The 22,106-nt window shown below is 35.0% G+C and overlaps 1 protein-coding gene across 4 annotated transcripts in view; it reads left to right on the top strand.

Moving 5' to 3' along the window:
* Window positions 1-22,106, top strand: part of LOC145678394 (uncharacterized) — a 213,803-nt gene that overhangs the window by 96,221 nt on the left and 95,476 nt on the right. Inside the window, exon 1 of one of the 4 annotated variants that reach the window (XM_081748476.1) lies at window positions 2,546-2,568. The exons of the other annotated variants lie outside the window; for them this stretch is intronic. The gene's annotated coding sequence lies outside the window, so the exon portion shown is untranslated. Of the gene's footprint in view, window positions 1-2,545; window positions 2,569-22,106 lie in introns of those variants that run through there. 4 annotated transcript variants of the gene reach the window in all.

Raw genomic sequence — 22,106 nt, 5'->3', positions numbered from 1 at the left:
GCGGGCGCCACGACACCACTGCCAACCTATACATCTGACGTGTTGCCAACTACAGATGTTTCCATTTTTCTGATCACCATCTGTACATCCTCTGAAGGGAAGTACCATGAGAAGACGCCCGGCCATCTTTGATTTCCTTCTGAACCAACTTCGTGTCTTCCTGGTATCCTCCGTCCATCGTCTGCTGGTGATTATGTTTTGAACGCAATAACGCGTGCTAGTGAATGAAGCATGTTTTATAGTAATTGCTTACACGTAAGGGTACAGAACTTTACAGCCTCCTCACCAAGAACAGAATAATCCACAATATTGTTTTTTGAAAAGGAAACTAATTGCACTAGAACCATTTGTTGAAAAGATTCTATTTTCATAGCATAATCCTTGATATGTGCCCGTAAGTAAGAACAAGTCAATAAAACTTTAAAATTCTCTTTGTGACAGGATCTTTATATCCCTATTTTTTAAATTTTATTTATTTATTTATTTATTTTTCCTATTGATGAAGAGATTTTAATAGAATTGCCTGATACTAAATATTCGAGGACATCAGATCTGAGTAAAATAAATTTGTCTTAGGTGAAGCAGGAAAATTCCGTATTTTGAAATAATAATTATAAATCCGATAGCTATTGTTGAAAAGTGTAGCCTCCCAGCACGATGTCTTCGGAAAAAGATGCTTTCCTATTCGTTAATCCGTTCAAAATTATGATAGTTGCAATTAAGAGAGCTTGCGCGCTAGTTTTGTGACCCTCACGCATATGAAAAATTCGTAAGGTTTTCATGTATGATTGACTTCGAACCTCATGTGTCGACCACTTTTTGGATGGAGCAAAATTTGGTGGTAGCTCTACGAGAGATTTAAGATCGTTATATAGTTTTTGCCTTTCAAAGTGTTTATTTAACACATTCTCAGTTGTCTGGAATGGCATCGACAGGTGCACACTGTAAATTCAAAACAATTCTAAGCTCGTTCTTATTTGTTTTCTTGACAATAATCTGTGGCGAGGCGCAGCTTTTATCGTCTGTGGATAGTATAATTTTAGCACTAATGAGTTTCCGAATCTGTCTGTCCGCTTGATTTCGAACATGCATAGGAACAGGGAAATTTGTTATGGATTCTTGTTTTGTGAATGTATCCCCTAAAATATCCAATGCCGTCCGGAGTGTATGGAAAAACACTTCTATACTTGTATAGTAACTCGTGAATGGCCTATCTCTGCAACAAGTCTAAATTAGCATTAATATCAAAAAGATTAATTTTGAAAAATTGTTGTGCATACTTCAAAAGCTGGTCAACCTCGTCTTTTGTTGTACAATTTGATTTTCTTCTATAGAGGTCGCTGCCGTTGTTACAAAAGAATAGTCCTGATATGCCCCAAGATCCACAACTGGTGTATTCTTTCGTAAAGTTACAGAATAACTATTTGGATTAAAAATTAACAATTATGTTGTTTATGTCTACCCTTTGCTCAATAGTTTGTAGTTTGTAGTTTGTATTTGTCAAGGATGTAGTGAAGAAACGATACGAACAAAGATGCAAAATTATCAATCAGTCTTTTTGCTATCACTGGAATAAATGTGTGGACAAGAGGAAATAACGTTGTGCGCTCGTCGATGCTTTCCTTTTTCTCTTCCGGTAATCTTGGGTTATGATTTATACAGGGAGATAAGATTCTTTTTTTAAATAGATTGTAACATGGGAGCCGCGGTGACTCAGTGGTAAAGCGTTCACCTTTGGTGCATGGGATCAATGGTTCGACCCCAGCTCGCGCCAAGTGAACTTTGTGATGGCAAATACCGTGTGCCAAATTACTACCACGAGTTTCTCCGTTTCCTCCCATTTTTCATTCCACCATTTCATTCATTTCTCATCACCGTCTCCTTTAGCCCACCCGGCATAACTGTGTTACGTAAAACTTGGATTTCATTTCATTTCGACTGTAACATATAAGGGTTTAAGCAAGTCTAAAGAAAAATGACTTGAATACATTATTTCTTCCTTATACGAAAGTAATGAGAGAATGCCGTTTTCCCAACTTGAATCTTATCAGTGCTATTTACTTGAAGTTAATAATTTATTTGATATCCCATTAACAACTATTTTATGTGGTTTCAATTGAACACCAGGAAATTTTCGAAAGGCCCGATGGAAAGGCTGGTCCACTCGAACTGTTTATTTGCTTAATTTATTGATTATTTATAGGTTTTGTTGTGTTATTAGAATTGCCTGAGTTTTGACTCCTGGGCCCCTTTACAAGGAGCAGCCCTACTCGTTTTCTTGGACGTTTAAAGCATGTAGAAGCACCGTGCCCACGCTTTCGACATATTGCGCAGGCCAGTATTTGATCTTCTGTTGGTAGACTTGGTAGGCGGTATTGTGTTATCGCCTGTTTTCCTCTATACATGGTCCAGTTCTGACAGTTTCTATTTCGTCGCTTATTCCCTTCATTCCTGTTGCTATTTTCGTTACGTAAATTAGTCTTAAGAGCTTCCATTTTATTGGCCACTGAAGACAAATCGTTTTAAACAGAAGTTCCCTGCTGGTGTAAAGATTCTACGTTTGTTGAGGTTAGATTTCTGATGTTCTTTGTCTAGTTGTGGTAGTGATATTGAAGTATGTAATGGCGGAACCGAACGATTATATTGAGAACTAGGATTTTGTCTAGACACAGCTGGATCCTGTAACTTTATCCTGTAATGATTTAAGAGAATGAGGAAGTATCTTTATGTATATACAAGTGCAGTGGGAGAATCAAGTTCTCGAATTGACCTGTTTGTAACGGAGGAAGGAAAACAGTGCCCCGAGCGAATATGTCTTTCAAGTGACTAGTGCAAGTTTCATTAGTCGAGTAGTGTAAGAGTTACACGTTATGTATAATAATAATAATAATAATATATTATGGAATAGAACGTTGTAATTAAGTTTTGTTTTCTAAAGTTGGCAAAGTCAACTACGAAAACTTATACGTAGTTATATGATGCTTATATGAAGCATTGTGTAGTGTTTGAGTTTCGCAACACTTTCGTAAGGGCAGTGAGTCTGAAGGACGAGGGTAAGACAAAAACCAGAGAGATCAATAGTGCACATGTAGATGCCACGATCAGATTTTGTTGATTACTAATTTTGGATTCCAATGGTCTCATTCTTCTCTCATTAAATTAACAGTTGAACGTTCTGGGAGCGAATGTATAATTTTCATGAAGAGATGAAAGTAGAAAAAGTACTGTAAGAGTACTGTAAAAATGTGAAAACATACGGATAAAAAAATATAAAACGTGAAGGCACACGATTATTGCTACCATTCGCATTAAATTGGACAACATTGCATATTAGCATAAACTCTGGTTTGTTTCATAGGTACTACGATTAAAACTGTGAAACAGATAAATTGATTCTATTTAACAAAAGGTATTATAATATCCCAGAGAAACAAAAATTTTAACAGTATTGCAAAATTATGTCGTTCAATAATATATTAGTCTCTTTATTTGTATATTGTTGCTAAGTGTTCATGGAAGAATCATAATAGCGTCCCAACGTTTTAAAATGATCCCTTTCTTGTCAATTTTAAACTTATAGCTTTCTTTCTTTTATTAGTATATGCTATCATGTTTTGCAATATTTTTGTCGTTTAGTACTTGATTTTCGATATTATGACAAAAATATTAAGTTCGATGGTAGAAACAGTGTCTCTTGTTTCAGTGTTTCTCGAACGTCTATAATATTGTCTTCCCGCTGGCCGAATAGCTAGCGTGTGACTCTTTGGTCAGATGTCATGGAAACATTAATAAAATCTGAACTATTACGTTATTCGGATTCCACCTTAAACTATAGGTCTTCGCCTCATACAGCCTTGGTGCTGAAAGGAAACGCTAACTTCGATCGAACAAACAAACAAACAGGTATAACCGTACTTTAGTCGTCTCTCTCTTTCAAAATGAAATTAAATCTTACAGTTTAACGTCCTACGATTATGCCTTTACAGTAAGGGAGAATTATTATGGAGTGAATGATTATAGAAGAATTAGTGGAATGAGAACGTCTGAGGAAATGGGAGTACTACGAGAAAACCCATGGAAACGATGTTGTCCGCCATAAACTAACTTGGCCGGGGATTGAAGGAATGCGCTATTCTAGGGGGCGCGGTGGCTCAGTGGTAGATCGTTCACCTCCGGTGCTTGGGCCCCCTGGTTCGATGCCAACTCGCGCCGTGTTGACTTTGTGGTCGACAAACATCGTGCTCGAGTTTTCTCGGGGTTCTCCCGTTTCCTCCCACTTTCTTCATTCCACCATTTCACTCATCCAAATTTTTGTTTGAAATTTTTCCTCGTCATCATCATCTCCTTTAGCCTCACCGGCATAATCGTGGGACGTAAAACAAAGATTTCATTTCATTTCGAATGCGCTATTCCTTTTGAAACGAAATAAAATTTCGAGATTTACGTCCCATGCTTGTGCCCTATAGGTTAAAATAGACGGATGATTGATGAGACTGAATGATTGTGAAATAATTGGTGGAAAGAAAATATGAAAGAAAGCTTGAATAGCAAAGAAAGCAACGGCACCAAACCATGCGTTTCATTTGCTACAAAGTTAAAGCAGTTGCTCTAATCCCATTTTTCACATTTACTTACTGAACTCGCATTATACACATTTTACAAACGATATTCTTGTTTGTTTGTTAGTGTCTTCGTTTGTTAAAGTTACTCGTTTTGCAAATGCCCAGTTAGTGTGGGTGCTCAGTTCTATGCGTCCAGTCAAGGTCGAGATATTGCATTCTGATGCTACTGGGAAGTAGCTCTATCACCGATGAAACTTTTGGAAACGTATCAGGAAAGTAGCAGCAATACTAAAGTAAATATGAATGCATACTCGGTTTTCCTATGGTCCAGCTCGCATACGTCTTTTGTAAGGTGAACAGAGGTTTGTTTGTTTGTTTGTTTGTTTGTGTGTGTGTGTGTGTGTGAGTGAGAGTGAGTGAGTGAGTGAGAGAGAGAGAGAGAGTCAGTCAGTCAGTAAGTCAGTGTCAAAGAAAATAGAATTTTATTGTTTTACTAAAAAGAAAAGCGTAATGAATTCGCTTTATATAGAAAATATTCTTAAAAAATGTTAGGCGCAAAAAATCACTGAATGTGATATTCTCTCCCCTCCCTCACCATAGTACCACGTTCATGTGCAAATCATAGGAACAGGAATTATCCTTGTAGACCAATTCAGTGAAAGACGTGTTATATGGAACCGTCATGAAAATAAATGTAAATTAGCCAAATTGCGTCCCTCTACTTCTCTTATAAACAACAAATGCACATACAGGTTGTTATTATGTAAGAGACTACTTCATTTCTTCATATACCAATATGTGCCACAAAGAGGGGGAGGAATGGCCCCCCAAAACCGAATGAAAAAATAAAAAGACTTCACCCTCTCTCACTCGGCCGTAATATCCTTCACACACATAAAAAGTATAATAGCGGAGAGCTTCATCCCTCAGGAATACATTGGTACCAAATCATCTATCTAGCTTAATTAATGGCTAAGCTACTGATTTTTGTCCTAAAGGTAAATGTAATTTGCGTCAAAAAACAAACTCCAAAAATTCACCAACTTCGCCCCCTCCCTATTCCCCCATATAAGCACGGAGTACAAATACAGGATATTACCATGTAGTGGCCTTCTTCATTGCTTCCCATACCAATTTTTATGAGTGTATCCTCAAGGCGGGAATGCCCCCTCCCCCCCAAAAAAACTATTGAAAAACACAACCTTTACCCTCCTTCCCCCCTCTCCGCTGTACTCGACACACACAAAATGCATACCGGAGAAAACCCGCATCCCTCAGAAATAGATTGGTACTAAAATCATCTTCCTATCTTAATTAGAGGCTGAACTATTGAGATTTGAAGCCCCGACGCAGCATTTGCGTCAATGGGCGTTTAAAGGTTAAAGGAGCTGAAAAATTTATTAATGGAAATTCAGTCCAAATACTTGATACCAACTGCTTTTAATACTAAGAGGAAAATAGGTAAACATAACGTTTTTACCAATCAACACAAGTCCTTTGGCTATGTACCTAGTTTCCTTCCAATCTACGTGCTAGTGGGTTAACTTCGATTTGTTATTATTTCAGTTAAAGCACTTAAAATGATCGTGTACAAAGGAGTGTAAAGTCACTCAATCCTTTCTGAAACATGAATTACATCCAATTTTAGTTCTTGCTTTAAGTGGTACATTTAGTTCACTCATTCCCCGTATCCCGCATTAGTAAAAGTTACAAGCCAGGATCTCTACTGATACTGGAAATACTTGAAATACTGGAATTTAATTTTGATACTGGAAATACTGAAAATATACTGGAATTTTGATACACATACTGGAAAAATTATGTATATACAAATATTATTATTATTTATAATGTACTCTGTATTTTTGACCTCCAAAAGTCCAGGGTAATAACAATCTTGCATTATAACTAGAATAGAATAATACATAAAATACATTTGTATAATGCACATAATGTTCTTGGCTTACTGTATCAGGCTTCCGAGTAGGGTGTCTACGGACTGTGAGAGTCATGAATTGAGGTTATCGGTCAAAGGAAAGTAGTGAAATTGAGCTTAAGATCATGAAAAAAGTGATTTTATAGAACAACAATACTTATGTAATACAGCACAGTTACTGAAATAGTAAATTGCGATTTTCCCTAATGATTTGGCGTTAAGACGTGACACCTTCTCTCGTGAGGTTGCAGATAGTCATTTAACTTCCCTCTTTTTCCTAATACTGTTTTTTGTTTCCGCTTTTTTCTTCCTTTTTTTTTTCAATTCCTCATGTATAATAATAATAATGGATGCATTATATTATATGTAATGCGTCAAGTACACTATACAGGCTGAAAACTAGCCAGTAAAGTCAATAAAAATATGTACAATGATGGGAAACTGAGGATCAGTTTTAATGCTTAGTATGGATGTAGCACATTGCTTGTGTAAAGATTTCAACACTTTCATGAGCAGCTACATATACTTAATTATGCGTATTTCAAAGAAATCAAGGCTAACTAAATTTATTAAAAATAAAATATTCATTTGATGGTAAAACAGTTACAAACCTGAAATCATCAAGAGTGTGATTATTCCTAAAGAACTAGAAAAAAAGCATTGTGTTAGGTACTGGAATTTTGCTGATAGTTATACTGAATATACTAGAAATATACTGAAATTTTAAAATTGCAACTGAGTGGACACGCTGCAAGCAGATTTAATGTAAATGTCGGTAATCGAGCAAAATTCATGACATTCAATTAGCATTTATCACTTAATTCAAAACCAGAAATTCATTTACTTGGACCATTTAACTAAGCACAAAGGAATACATTGCAATCATTCTTTTGTTCAATTCCGATTATTAATTGAATTATTTTTATAACTTTAGTTAAATTTACTCGAGACAATAATTTCATTAGAGAAACGTATTTAAAGCACTTCTTTTAAAAATTTGAAGTGTTTCACTGTTTCTCTTACACATTGTAATATCCCATTAAGTCCGCTTTTAGCGTTTACATATAAATTCAAGGTTTCCCGGTCTTGAATACTTCTAGTAGACACACAGCTACAGGCGCTGCCACCTTTAGAAGGAATTCCATATTACTTGAGTTATGCAAAATACTGTTTTTGGTGTTACAGAACAAAACCTATCAAGCTGTTATCAATAACACTGATGCAAACCAAGTTTTCTTCTTTCTTTAACATGTTCAGCCCGTCTGACAGTAATGAAGAAGCTATACTTTTTGAAAATCCAGACGTGAGCCACCTGTGGTGCATGCCATTCTTCCTTAATTCCCGAGGTGCTCCACCGGTGGTACACGACCTTTATTCTGATATAAGTTGCTATAAGTAGCCTTTGGGTTTTTAGTTAGAAAAGTAGAATAATGTTACGGACTTTCTGTTATTATATACATCGTAGGCAATCTATGGAGCAGATCATCTAAGGGAAGTAAACCTGATATTTATTGTACATGAAGTGTGGTTAGTATGATATATTTTATAATATAAAATACGTGTGGGAATGTATAGTAAATAAAACTTATTGGGAGAAAATTGAAGACAAATACTTTTTCAAAATGAATAAAAAACAGTATTATTCACTAGAAAATACACTTTAAAAAAGTCAGAGATAAGCTGTCTTGTGCTGAAATGAAAATAATGGATGAACTGTCTACTGAGTTGCATACTTGGTGTTTGCTTTTTGAATTTTCTTAATGTTTTGCACTCAAGACAAATAGTAGGGTTACCTTCATAGCTATTGCGGTATGTGGAAACACATTTTGCCAATTTTCGAACTGTCGGGGTTCCTTTTTCCTGCTTCAGGGCTTCGTAACATTAGTTTACGTTTCAAGTATTTACCACCACTTTTTACAGGTATTTACCTAATTCGGTTATCAGCATCCCAATAACACCGGTTATTACACTAGTTTCAGCTGCTGTAACAACGCTGCTGCAAGCAATCTCCGAACACAAACTAACTAATACTCATTTTCTATAATAAAGCAGCTTTTTGTGAGCATATGCAGTTTGAAAAATATCCGCGAGACTACTCTTCCAACTCTTTGACAAGTATTGCCATCATGCAGGTATTCATCAAACTACCTTAACCTTCAGATCGGAAAAAGTTAACAATTATTGTGCGCCACCGGTGGCACACTTCGGCCCGCGCTTATGTAATAATAAACAGCGCCACCATGAGCCACCGCTGGCGCACGAATTCAAATATGTTAAAATTTCAGAAAAATAGTATTTTATGTCCAAAGAGGCACCACAGAATGGATTGCTTCATAGAAATCCCAAAATTCCCTGAAATTTGAATGTCTGTTTTTTTTTTTTTTTTTTTTTTTTTTTTTTTTTTTTTTTTTGGGAGGTAACGCTTTTCCAAATACGTTACTTTAATTATCTTATTTTCTAGAAAGTGCGCCACTGATGGCACACGTCCGGGATGAACGTATTAAAGAAAGAAAAAAAACCTCAACAGAGAAACACATCTTTAGAGATTTCGTTTTGTTCAGTCCAGCATGTAACTTTTGAAATATCCAAGACGTGTATACATTCTGAATGCTATATTGTTGGAGTGACGAGGGCTCAGGGGGAACAATCTGCTGATTTGACAACGTATTTTTCATTTAACATAGGATATCTTACCAGTGTTAAGGCCAAGCTGCTGGTGCGATTTGAAAAATTTAATCATATTGAAATCACCTATATTTCTAACGACTTTCCTTACTTTCCATTACTTAATTAAAGATTTAACCTGTGTATGGTCCCGGACCTTGATACACCTGTATACGTACATATATTAAGAAAATACACTTATTCTTTGCAATACACTTAGTTTATTCTCTTAAGCTTTAACCCCTATGTAAACTTCAATCGACTGTACACGATATGTTTGCGGGCGAAGTTCGTAGGTGTTACAGTAGGAAGACTGCATGGTAACGGCATGTAGATAAGTGCAGAAAATAAAATAGTGTATTTCTCTTGAGTATAAAGTGATAGTAATACCCTGGCATCTAATTTTAACTTAACGCTTCACTTGGTTAAGTTTTACTACCACATGTGTGATTTTGGAAATAATAAAAACGTAAGTTATTCCACTGAATAAATTAACATTTTTACTATCGACGATGAGCAAGAGTTTTCTCTTATGATGCTCCACGCACCTTCTGCACATGGGATGAAGACTACTTGAACGGCACAAAGAGTACGAAAATAGTTCTGTTTATATAACAATACGATGTTGAGCAGCACAAACCACATACAAATATTACTACCCAGACAGAAAATGTAGGTGGTTTACAGGCGGCTGAGAAACATGCATAAACAGGCATATTTTTACAGGCGCCTGTACATGCTCCTGAAAATGTAACACTTTTAAACGCATGAGACAGGTATCGATTTTTTTTCACGATCATTGCATGTTCATTTCATGGAAACAGGTAGTTTTCATGTTGATAGGGTTGCAACCTTGCAACGTGAAAAATGCGTGTAAACAACATATAGAGGGTGGAAAGACATGTACGTAACTGGCATATTCCATGTTGTTAACAAATACGTTACCTTCTGACGATCTGACGACAGCTGCTTTTCATTTGATAAAAATGTAATTGACATGTTAAATACATGGGAAATACAGGTGTTAGCGAATTAGTGGGCGTGTTAGCGAAGTATACATGTAGAGTACTATACACGTGTCAGGACCTTACATATGTGCATGACAAACTGGAGACTTGGTGCCTGAATATTACATGTTTCCTACACCTGTAATATTAATGATTCACTCATGCACCTGTTTAACCCATTTATTGGCAATCATGATCATTGCATGTTCCCGTTCACCCGTACATTGCCTGTACACTGCACGTAGGGGAGTTAACACACTTCGCATATACACGAAAATGATAAATGTAAAATAACATATTCTACATCATGCGTTTTCCATGCTATACGCTAATACATGGTATTTACATGTAATGCGAAATGTCACACACGTATATTACATGTTGATAAACATGCACCTTCCTTGTACTTTTCATTCTTACTTTATTGCGAATGTTATCAACAATTCATTCAAGGTACTTTACATGCACATATTCCCTTCATTTACTTGCATGTGAGTGACTACGTGTACTTTGCATGTTCTTATTTTAATGTACAGGCTCTGTACACCGCGTGTTTCCGTGCAAAATTTCCAACAGAAGTTTAATACTTTTTCGACATGCATATCACCTGAAGACAATGTGCCTGTAATATTTTCTTTACATATGTTTTCGCCGAAACAGGCGCCTGTATAATGCCTGTCAAAATCTGACAGGCTTTTACAGGCAGTTCCATGTACAAAACATTGCATGTTTCCTCAAAAATTTTCATAATAGTAGTAATTATTCTTTCAGTACGCTGAAAATAGTTGGAAGTATAACAATATAAATGTTCCTATCACTTTCTTGTTTTCAGAAATATGAATGAATTTGCAATTTCTCCAAAGGATGTCATGTGACGTCACAAGCTGGTAGGAGAAACGCTGATTCTGCCAGGGAGCAATTTGGGTGATTATCTCATCGGGAAATCACTCGATCAGCCAAAAACAATCCTTACTTGGAATAACTTTTCTTGTCACACGGAGTACTTTTTCTAAGTTTGTGGTAACTTTTGGAAACTGAAAATTTTATTGCAGAATTAGTTCAAAGAGCGCAATAAGAATATGAATAGTACATAGCGCCATATAACTATGGTCCAACAGAACACTGATTTCCCTGAATGAAGTTCCGATGCGTTCCATTCTACTTTAAGACTTTCGCCCAATTTCACGCTAAAGGAAATTAGCAATAATTGGGATGTGTTCTTAACTTCATTTCACTCACTTAGAATGTTTCAGCTGTGACGCTGAAAAGATACGTGTAAAATGACATCAAATTATAGTACAGTGACATGTATTCTACGCAGCATATATTACATAATAAGTGAATATGAAACTAAATATGACTATGATGATAAAATTCAACGGTAAAAGAAAACTTGTATATAGTTCTGCCAAGCATGTGTGACTAACACAAATGTCAGAAAGCCTCGGTGCTAAACTGGACGCTAAATTTCAGATCAACGAACCAAGTTCCGTAATTTTTGGAAGAAGTGTAGATGACCACTTCTCGAGTGTAGACTCATCCAGATATTTAGAAGAGTGTAGGACATGTACTTCTTCCAAATTTTTGGAAGGTCTAGGTAAACACCAAAAATCAACGGTTGCATTAACCGGGGCGAAAATCGATTGATTAAATTGGAGTTTTGCGTCCCTTTCAGCACCAAGGCTATATGAGAAGTGGACTTACAGTGTATTGTGAGATCCGACCCACATGAATTCACACTGCAGATCGAACCCGAGTCTTTCGCACCGAAGGCACATATAACAATCATATAGCTATGAGTAAGCTGCCTGATCCAAAGTACCGTTTTTTTTGTTTTTTTTTTAGTACAGATGGTCGTACTACAGATTTTATTATTTATTAATGTTATTAACAACGTACTCATATTACACACACACACACACACACACACACACACACACACACACACACACACATATATATATATATATATATATATATATATATATATATATATATATATATATATATATTATACTTTATACATATATATATATATATATATATATATATATATATTATACTTTATACATATATATATATATATATATATATATATATATATGGCTAATTCCATTTGTGACTTACACGACAACAGACGTCAGACGGCAGTAAATAATATGTATTACAAAAATTATAAGATATATTCATGGGCAAGTTTTAGGTTATAAATAAGGGGTAGTAAGTCCTTCATTCATTTTTATTTGCAGCATTTAAGTATGTAAACAAAATGGCTGAAACAAGTCTCTAAATATATACGTGACTTACACGACAGTAGGAGACATCGTGTTTTGAATAACGGTTAACTATATGAAAATTCTGTTCTTCTATTGCTGCAAGAAAACTAAAACTTTTTACATATATTAAGTAGATACCAAGCTATAAGACCAAAAGAAAATTATTATATTTTCTGTGTTTATTTTAAAATATATGCTACAAATATAACGTGACGTACACGACATAAATTTGTGACTTACACGACAAGTCTAACATTATGTCCTCGTTTAATTACACTTTCAAAATATATTGATCAGAGTGGCACTAATGATTTAGAGAGATAAAAGGAAGTTAACAGACAAAACAAGAGGTTAACAGTTCTTTTATTGGAGCAAAATTTGTCAAATTCTAATTTATGTCTGTGATCGATGTCTGTTAATGCAACATAGGCCTAATCTTTCTGTTGCGGCCAATAAATTTTTTTATCTTGATGGTAATGGCGAAGAAATGTTACATACAGTTGTTCTGATTCTTTTCTCCACATCTAACAAATATTTAATAGTTCTTTTTCGGCGAATGGTAATAATACCGTGTCTCCAGTAGAGTATTTCCATCACTTCTTCGCTGCGTTTATTTTCTTCACATGAATCAATGAACAGTTCTGGAATGAAATCGAACTTCCTTCGTGGTGAAGAAATATCTTAGATGAGACAACATTCAATAGTATACGCTAAAACACAAGGAAAGTAGTGCTACTTTCGTGGTTTTGGAATATTACATATTTCTTTCTTATGAAGTTTCCATTGGCGCATCAACTCAAATTTTTGAAGTAATACTCTTTACTGCAGTATATTACATTTATGTTCGTTCATGTTCATAACTTGCGTGCTCTCTCAATAAATTCTAAAGCTGATCAATTTGTCTTTGAGAGCCTTTTCCATAATTCGTAGCCGAAAAATGCCAAGACATTTCAACTTTCTGGAATGTTATTGAACAAAGTGAATAATGTTGTGCACCATCATCCGACTGATAATTCACATTGTTGATCGGAAAACCCGGATGACACCCTTCAAAATCTTCCATAAGTGTAGACTTGAAATAAGCAAATGAAAACATATCTTGATGCATACAATCAGATATAATTACGCACGAATCATGTCCTATGGTTCCCTTTTCTTCAGGAGAATATATTATTGCAGTTTACATAGTACAACTGTGTGATATCCAGCGACCGGTTTGTATCTTTTCTTGGTACATAAAACAGTAATTTCCACTAAAAATCCATTTGATGTAATATCATTCTTTTCAACTTTTCTATCTATTTCCGCTTCCATTCAGCTTCTGAACTAGGCACATCTAAAAATGCAATAGAAAAGACAAGTGTTACATATTTGACATGTCCTAATTTCATAATCTTAAAGTAAACTTTGTTGTGACTTACATATTTTCGTTTGAGTAAGCATGTTTTCTACCAAGGAAGAAGCGTGACAGAGTAGTAGCGTGCTAGATTTGGCTCGGTAGGTTGCGGGTTTAAAACATATAGTTGGCAATCCTGACTGAGGTGTTCCTCATTCACGCCAGGCAAATGCCGAGATGATATACTTTCAATAGATCTGAACGAACCCTTTCCCACATGCCCACCTCCGTCCTATACCGGCCTGCGCTTTAGATGCCTAAAGGCAATAAATACCAATTTACAAGCATGTTTCCAAAATAACGAAAGAGTACGAGAAAACCAATAATAGTATTAAAAGTAGCTGAAGCTAGAAACTTCGGAACCACATATGCCGGCATTGTTCCAGAGACAGTAGATACTTCCTGTCACGTTTTTTAAAACTTCTTTCGAAACCACATTAATTCATATTGTTTAACTTTTCATTCATTTGTTACATTTATAGTCCAGTCAAGTACATTTTACACCCATACTTCATAATATTGCTTTTATCCTCCTTATCTTTCATTCTCTTACACTAAACATGGCACGTAATACATTAATTGAGTTGTCAATTCACTATTTATACGTCTTACTGCAGTTAGCTACTATTGGCAATGTAGTAACATTGCAACAAAATGTGACTTACACGACACGCATAATGTGACTTACACGACAGGGAAAGAAATGTGACTTACACGACACATTATATTTTGTATTTAAAAGTCACACGTATTATTTCAGGACTTTCTGCACGGTTTTTTATTACCGTCTGTCCAAATGAAGAAAATTTAGAATAACAGCTTTTTTGTTTAATTATGTATATAAATACATAAACTTATTTATGTTTTCTTGTGACTTACACGACAGCCTACTTGAATAAATCAATTATTATAATTTTCTTGCTATTATTAAATTATGTGCAAAACAATGTCACTGATGTAAACACAAACATTACCTTAATAAATACCATAGGCGATCTTCACTTACCTACAGGAATTAGCAGGAAAAAACTTTGTGTTAAAATTCAAACGTAGGTACGATATTCTGCGACATGAAAGTGGCCATATTTTACCTCCTGCAGAGCCATCTACAAATCAATGTTGGTATCATCTTGTTCATGTATGAAAAATTCAGCATTCTTAAAAAATAATTTTAATACTTACGTAGGCCAAGGTGCAACTTCAAATTTTTCCTTCGTAGGGTCACTTACCGCGGAATTATATATATTATATAATTATATAATTATATATATATATATATATATATTAATCCTTTCTGTTGTTGATGAAGATTGATTGGTTCTGAAGCGTCGTGAAATGGGATTCTTCATTTAGCAATGAATGCGTTTGTCATTTTCAATTCAAAATATTGACAGTTTAAATGTAAATACGACCTCAATCATTTGAATTACAAATGATGAACTGCGCAATCACACATTATGTATCATTTTTCTGTACTAAATTATTTGCTAGTGATTTTAATGAAGTCTTAACAGTTATCGAACTTTCAGAAATGGGCTGCCAAATGAGTTGTGTAATCCCAAATCCTATGAATCTAAATTATTTCCAATCCAGTTGATTGTATAGACATCAGGAATTGCATTGAACAGAAATCTTTGTTTTTTGTTATACTCACAATTCAGATCATTACAATTTCTTTTATTTTGTTAACATAACGAATATAGTCTTCAAGAACGTGGTGTACGCCTCCCTAAATCCTTAGACAAGTTCAGATTCAATGGAATTCTGTTTCTAGTAACATTAGCTCATAGACACGATCATTTACTTCTCCACTTTACAGCAATAAATACTTCAAATAGGCAGTAAACAAATGAACAAACTATTAAAGATTAAACGAAGAGAATTTTGCTTCCAAAATTGTTACTATTGTTCGACATTTGACAGTGGAGTATACATAATTCTTTCGGAACACTGCAGAAATGTGATTATATTTTTTCAATTTTAGTGTTTTGCAGCCTAAACTTGCTCAATCGAAGAATGTTTTATCGTCAATTTAGTGTCAGCAACTCTAGCATCAATCTGACACCTAGGTCAGGAATCTAGTAGTCGATTAGTGATAATTAATCACAGATTGACAAATCGTCTATATGTGCTAGTTACATTAAGACACAAGTGCATCAAACTGCTGGATACATGCATTACATAGAATTTGAAACATATATTTGAGCCCCAAGTTTAGCTACATTAAAAAAAAAAAAAAAAAGTTCCAGCTAACTGAATTGAGAGTATATTGGGATTGAATTGGGAGGACTACCAGTACATAAACTAATTTAGAATGTTTCCAGTCTGTGGAATTCAACGTTTTATATATATGTTGGAGAGAATAATAGAAGAAACACGAGCACTTCGTGATGTATTGCTCACACAATAATATTTCGTGTTCACTTACTTCAAGTCGATGGGCAGTTGCCGAAAAGCTGATGGATCTGCTTCGACCTTTAGAGCAAACAACGAGTGAAATGAGTACCCAACTTGCGTGCATTTCGCAAGTTTATACATCAGTTTTCATGTTTGAAAAGTATTTACAAAAAGAGGAACGTCATTTTGCGTTTAAAACAACCAGTACCGAATTATGGAGTCCAGTACAAAGTGGGCTAGCTCAGTATAAGTGCAACAAGAATATTCTCATAGCTATGGTTCTCGATCCCCGTTATAAGTTTAAAATATATGTCAAATCAAATTCAAGAGGATGGAATCAAGTTGTGGATTTGTAATGTAATGAAAGCGTTGCAGGCACCTCAAATTTCGTCAGTTGTATGCAATGAACCAATAATTACTTCGCAAGAACCTCCTGATTCAGATCCAGATGATCCTCCTCCTGCTAAAAAGACACATTTTGATTTATACTTGGAGGAAGTTTCAGAAGATACTCAAGCTAAAAAATGCTCCAAAGCTTTCCTAACGGAACTCAACTCTTATTTTGCAATGCAGTGCATTTTAAGAAATGATGATCCTCCATCGTGGTAAAAACAACTTACAAATAGTTTTCCTTTCGTACAACTTGTGAAGAAATATTTCAGTGCTCCCTCATCATCAGTTGAAAGTGAACGTCTCTTTAGTATCAGTGGACATATATACGATAATGTAAGACTTAGAATGAAACCTGAAACAATTAAAACACGTACGTTTTTTCATTATAATTTGCGTTTACAGAATTTCAGCTACTAGAAAATAGTTAGTGTAACAAGTGATGGCGCAAATTACTAAATTGTGTTCAAATATTTAGAAACTCCTACAGTAGTAGTGGTCCGCGTATATGCAACTGAGTCAGCAAAAATTTTTGTGACGTCATAGGTCAAAGGTCAATGACCTTGGCCCGGGGTCAATGACCTAGGGGTACTTAGGACCACCCCCTCTAAATTTTGGCAGGGGTACCTTGGCCCACCCCCTAAATTTTGGCAGGGGTACGTAGGACCACCCCCCTTAAATTTTGGAAATTGCCAAATTTAAAAATTGGGTGTGGTAGCCTAGGACCATAGTATGTACCTCTATCAGTATTGGGTGTCTATGTCGTTCCCTTTTATGGGTAAAAAATTGCCAAAAATTTAAATTTCGGGGGTTTTTGACCTAATTTATCCCCTTTGATGAGGTATTATTACCCTATATAGTTATATGGGCGTATACAGGGGTCCATTACCTTTCATAAGACATGGGTATATTAATGCACCCCTTGAAAAATTTGGGAGGGGGTACGTTGGCCCACCCCTTAAATTTTGGAAATTGCCCAATTTAAACATTTGGTATTATAGTACCGGACCCTAATATGTATCATGATAAATTTGGGTGGTCCACCTCATTCCCTTCTAGGGGTACACAATTGCCAAAATATAAACGTAAGTAATACGTTGTACCACGTGTTTGGTTTCGACCTAAGTTATCCCTTTGATGAGGTGTTATTATCCTATATGGTTATATGGGCGTATACAGGGGTCCATTACCTTTCATAAGACATGGGTATATTAATGCACCCCTTTAAATTTTTGGTAGGGGTACCTTGGCCCACCCCTTCATTTTTAGAAATTGACCAATTTAAACATTTGGTATTATAGTATAGGACGCTAATATGGATCACTATAAATTTGGGTGGTCCACCTCGTTCCCTTTTAGGGGTACAAAATTGCCAAATTTTAGTACAACCACGTGTTTGGTTTTTAACCTAATTTATCTCCTTGGATGAGGTCCTATTACCTTATATGGTTATATGGTCATGTATAGGTGTTCATTCCCTATCATAAGACATAGGTACATTGGTGCACCCCGGGAGGGGTACCCTGGCCCACCCCTTCAATTTCAGAAATTCTCCAATTTAAGCATTTGGTATTATAGTACAGGACCTCATTATGTATCATGATAAATTTGGATGGTTCATCTCGTTCCCTTTCATGGGTACGAAATTGCCAAATTTAGGTACAACCACGTGTTTGGTTTTTGATTTAATTTATTCCCTTGGATGAGGTCCTATTACCTTATATGGTTATATGGTCATGTATAGGGGTCCATTTCCTATCATAAGACATAGGTACATTTTTGCACGCCTTTAAATTTTTGGGAGAGGTACCTTCGCCCACCCCTTTAATTTTGGAAATTGTTCAATTTAAACATTTGGTATTACAGTATAGGACCCTAATATGGATCACTATAAATTTGGGTGGTCCACCTCGTTCCCTTTTTAGGGGTACAAAATTGCCAAAATATAAACGTAAGCAATACGTTGTACCACGTGTTTGGTTTTTGACCTAATTTATCTCCTTGGATGAGGTCCTATTACCTTATATGGTTATATTGTAATGTATAGGTGTTCATTTCCTATCATAAGACATAGGTACATTGGTGCATCCCTTTCAATTTTAGGAGAGGTACGTACCTTGGCCCGCCCCTTAAATTTTGGAATTTTTTTGATTTAAGCATTCGGTATTATAGTACAGGACCTTAATATGTATCATGATAAATTTGGATGGTCCACATCGTCCACTTTCATGGGTACGAAATTGCCAAAATATAAACGTAAGCAATACGTTGTACCACGTGTTTGACATTTTGACCCAATTTATCTCTTGGATGAGGTCCTATTACCTTATATGTTTATATGGTTATGTATAGGGGTCTATTCCCTATCATAAGACATAGGTACATTTGTGCACCCCTTTAAAATTTGTTAGGGGTACCTTGGCCCATCCCTTAAATTTTAGAAATTGCTCATTTTATATATTTGGTATTATAGTACTGGACCCTAACATGTATTATGATAAATTTGGGTGGTTTACCTCGTTTCTCTTTCATGGGTACATGTTATATGGGTATGTACAGAGGTTTATTACCTTTATATGTTTATGTTCCCTTTTAAATTTGGGGAATTATCAAATAACAAAATTCGGTAAACCTTTTTCTAGGACCCATTGTAGATGTTGGTGTTCCTCTTATGGCCAAATATTCAAAATTTAAAGGTTGTTGACCGGCTTTATTATTGAATAAGTACAGGATTTATTACTTTTTCATAACACACAGGTGTATTTGTGTACCAATCTTAAATTTTGGGAGGGGTACATTTCTTATTGTCATATCAATAATTGGTAATGGTTCTTAAAATTGGATAGTATCTCATTCATTGGGTAAATCATTGTGAAATATGAGTATGATCACGTAATCAGTTATTGACCTATGATGGAATTAGGAGTCCAGGACATTGGAACATTGAAACTTTGTAGGATAATTTGAGAATTGCGTCATTGGTTTTGATTATTCCCGCCAAATATAAACGTAAGCAAGACGTTGTACCACGTGATTGTCCTTGATGAGGTAGTGTACAGGGATTCATTTCCTTTGTTGTGGTACTTCTTAAGTTTGAGTACACACACACTTCTAGAAAACAGTTGGTTCTACTCAGGTAAACAATTGACGGACATTATTGACATTATTGAACATATAATGATATGATTAACTCTAAGACTTAGGTATATCAAGAGAAGTATTCTTTAAATTTGGGAATGGTGATAAACAGAATTTTAACATAAGGTGCGAAATTTGAAACAATACATTGAACTTTAGTCACAGCTCATAGTCTAAGATCATTGGTGGTGATTGATTTGAAATCTGATAGCTAACCTTATTGAATCTTATGACTCATAGACGAAAGGCAATACATGCTACAACACTGGCAAAGTTATTGTTAATGCAATTTGATTGGTTGATCACTATCTTTCCTGCAATCTGATTGGTTGATCACTATCTTTCGTGCAATCTGATTGGTTGATGATTTTCAAATCTTTGCTGTATTCAGTTTTAAGTTTTGTTTAACATTTAAAAATCTTGGTTTCGTTCAACATTTTGCACTCACTGATAAATATGATCAAAACCGTTTATTTGTTAATCGAATAGTTAAAAACCGGATAAAGTTTGACGGTTAACCGTGAAACGTAAAATTTTTTTAGTTTGAAATTTTTTTGCTTGAAATTTTTTGTTTGAAAATTTTTTCGTTTCCAAATTTTTTGTTTCAAAATTTTGTTTGAGATTTTTTCGTTTGAAATTTTTGTTTGAAATTTTTTTTCGTTTGAAATTTTTTGTTTGAAAATTTTTGTTCGAAAATTTTGTTTAAGATTTTTTGTTTAAAATTTTTCGTTTCCAAATTTTTTGTTTCAAAATTTTGTTTGAAATTTTTTTCGCTTCAAAATTTTGTTTGAATTTTTTTGGTTTGAAATTTTTTGTTTGAATTTTTTTCGTTTCAAAATTTTGTTTCAAAGATTTTTGTTTGAAATTTTTGTTTCAAAGTTTGAGTTGACATTTTTAAAAGTTTGTGCACTTATTAGTAAAGAACCGGAACTGTTTAGAACAAAAACCTTTGACAACATTGTGGTGCAATAGTACACGTCAGAACCTGGGGTTGTACTTGAAATGAAAAAAACACAATTCATTGAAATGGATCATTTTATTACACTCCACATACATCCATACCAGATAGTGGTTCTGGATATTGTCGATACAATGTATTTTGAACTTCTTGCACTAGTTTGTCTTTAGCATATAATTTTAATTCCAGTTGCAGTCTTTTAAGGTCTAATGCAATATCAATTGGTGGAAACTCAATGTCCATTTGATCACAAATAAACTGTTTATCAATACAGGTATGCACCCACGAACGATGTTGACAACCATCACAATATCTAGATACATGTTGTACAATATGCATAACACATTTTTCAAAATAGTACTTTTTCAGGAATATACTTGTTTTGTTACACACTTCCACTGCATGTTTAACACACTGAAATACGCTGATGAATTTGTTCCATTCAGTTTGTGTTAGATACACCATGTTGCGAGGGACATGGAATGTACTCTTTTTACGTAACAGCACCATCTTCTCTTCGAGGACTGTACGCAGCACCACTTCATGATTTGAGCCTAATGATTTGACTATGGTCACATTTAGCTCATCATGAAAATAATCGTTCATTTGGTCGATTCGTGAACATAATATTTGCCATTCTTCACAGGTCAGTTGTACACCAAATTGTTCTGCTTTGCCCAATCGAATCACTGGTTCAAATGTTCTAGCACTGATACCAATCATCACATGTTTTGTTTGAAATATATTTATTGGATAATAGCTTGCGAAGATGAACTCTTTATCGTTAGAAGTACACATCTTTCCTCCTGAAAAGCACTTGCTCAAATGATTTCGTGGGATGACACTGTATTTGCTGGTTTATAGTTATTGCTGACGTCATTGGTAAGGAATGTGCTGACGTTTGAATTCATGATTTCATCACAGTTGCTGACGTCATGCCGACCAACCACATTCATACAACTACAGCTGACGTCATTGGAAAGAAATGTGCTGATTCATGATTTCATCACAATGGCTGACGAATCTGGCTGTGTACTAAATTCAAATTGATGACTTCGACCCAAGAGTCTTTTATAACATAAAGATACAGATCCAGTATTTAAGAAACGCAGCACTTCTTCTTGTTTTGATGCTTCCATGGGTAAATATCTTGCTCGTAAAATTATATTCTTATCATTTTCAAGCTTCACTACGATTCTTAATCCAAACTTTGTAGGGATCATTTGGCTAGCTAAGATTCTATAAGGTACATTCTGTTGTAAATCAATAATCTTGGTAAATGATTTCATCACATCACGCGTGTTTAGAAACTGCAGACAAGTAGCCATGATGATGTTATCATGAATACTAACTCGAACGATACTTATATATGATGCAAAAGT

The sequence above is a fragment of the Thermobia domestica genome, chromosome 2, assembly GCF_964235325.1.
Source record: "Thermobia domestica chromosome 2, izTheDome1.hap1.1, whole genome shotgun sequence".
NCBI lineage: Eukaryota > Metazoa > Arthropoda > Insecta > Zygentoma > Lepismatidae > Thermobia > Thermobia domestica.
Note: the sequence above shows the minus strand (reverse complement) of the source record. Positions and strands in the feature narration are given on the sequence as shown.